This window comes from Anneissia japonica, unplaced genomic scaffold (assembly GCF_011630105.1).
Source record: "Anneissia japonica isolate Jap-2015-1 unplaced genomic scaffold, ASM1163010v1 scaffold415_len114518_cov173, whole genome shotgun sequence".
Classification (NCBI taxonomy): Eukaryota; Metazoa; Echinodermata; class Crinoidea; order Comatulida; family Comatulidae; genus Anneissia; species Anneissia japonica.
The window spans coordinates 93,347-94,852 of NW_022739255.1; positions in this window are offsets into that span (position 1 = coordinate 93,347).

Sequence of the window (1,506 nt, forward strand, 5' to 3'; positions counted from 1 at the left end):
TTATTATTATTATTATTATTATTATTATTATTATTATTATTATTATTATTATTTTTATTATTTAACATTAATTATATTCAAGGATAGTTTGGCCAAGTTAATAACGCCGCCGAATGGTATATTTTAATTATTTGATAATATTGCTCTTAGGCACTCTATTTTTTATTTCATGCTTTAATTTTTTTCCTTTTTTTTTTTTTTTTAATTTCAATCAACGTCTGTATGAAAAGCGTGACTGTTTGTGTCAGCCTAGGACCCTAAGCCTATACTAGGTATGACATAACATAGCCTGTAGTTAGGCCCATAGTTTATCCTCTTTCTCTCTAGCCTTTGGTATTACTGTACCTATCAACACTTTATAAAAAGGGGTACTAGCTGTTGTTGTTGTTGTATATATTATACTCTGTCTCTTATATAATAAACATCCAAGAAGGTCACAGTTAGTTACAGTACATCCCATAAATCCGTAAGATATCATAGGCCAAAGAGCAATAATAGAAAAACTCGAGCTTCACGACATTGCGAAGTGTCTGCTCTCGTTCCTCGTATCGAACGTAGTCGAGTCAATCCGAGATGGCCCGAGTGAAGTTTCGTGCAAATGTTTCGTACGGAAAAAAATCGCATCCAGTACGCTACTTACTCTAAGATGAACCCTGTACGTGACATGTGGTACAGCTTACGCTGATATCCACTGTGGTACCAAGAGGAATTCAATTATTAGTTATTAGTTAATACACATTAATAACATTTATTTGTTTTGTTCTATAGTTCATTTTCCTACTGTAAGAAGAAACCCTGTATATGACATGTGATACAGCATGCGCTGATATTCTGAGTAAAATGCAAAGAAATCATATACATTACTATCTATTTGTAATATTACATGTGGTACAGCATGCGCTGATGTCCAGTATAATGCCCACTCTAAGAAAACCACTGCAGACCTAATGACATGCGGTACAGCATGCGCTGATATCCGGAGTAATTGTGAAGAAACACACACCCAGTTAACATGTGGTACAGCATGCGCTGATATCCACTGTAATCCCCAGAAGGATGTACTTATAATAGTTATACATTCATAATATTTATTGATATTGTTTTATAGTTTATTTCCAATGTGGACGGGACGTTGCTTTCGCTAAAAATGCCATAGAATAAATATTATATTTAAAGAAATACACAGCATGTACAGTATGCGCTGACACATGAGCAAATGAGTAACAGAAACAAACAATTGTGATGAAAAGAGCTCGGAGACGAGCCAAGCTAGAGGGTAGAAATTTAGCTATTGTTAAGGGTAAAATGACTTGGTCTGATGTAACGTTTGAAAGCGTTGCTCGACCATCTGCCAGAAACCATAGTTTCGTTCTCGGCAGCGCCTAGGCTATGTAGTTCGGTTGCCCTTCCTATCCTGAAAGAGTGTGTGTTGAAACGCCTGTGGTCTAGATTAGCATAACGTGCGCACAATCTTAGTGTTTCAGACAGATGTGCCCTGTTTACTGG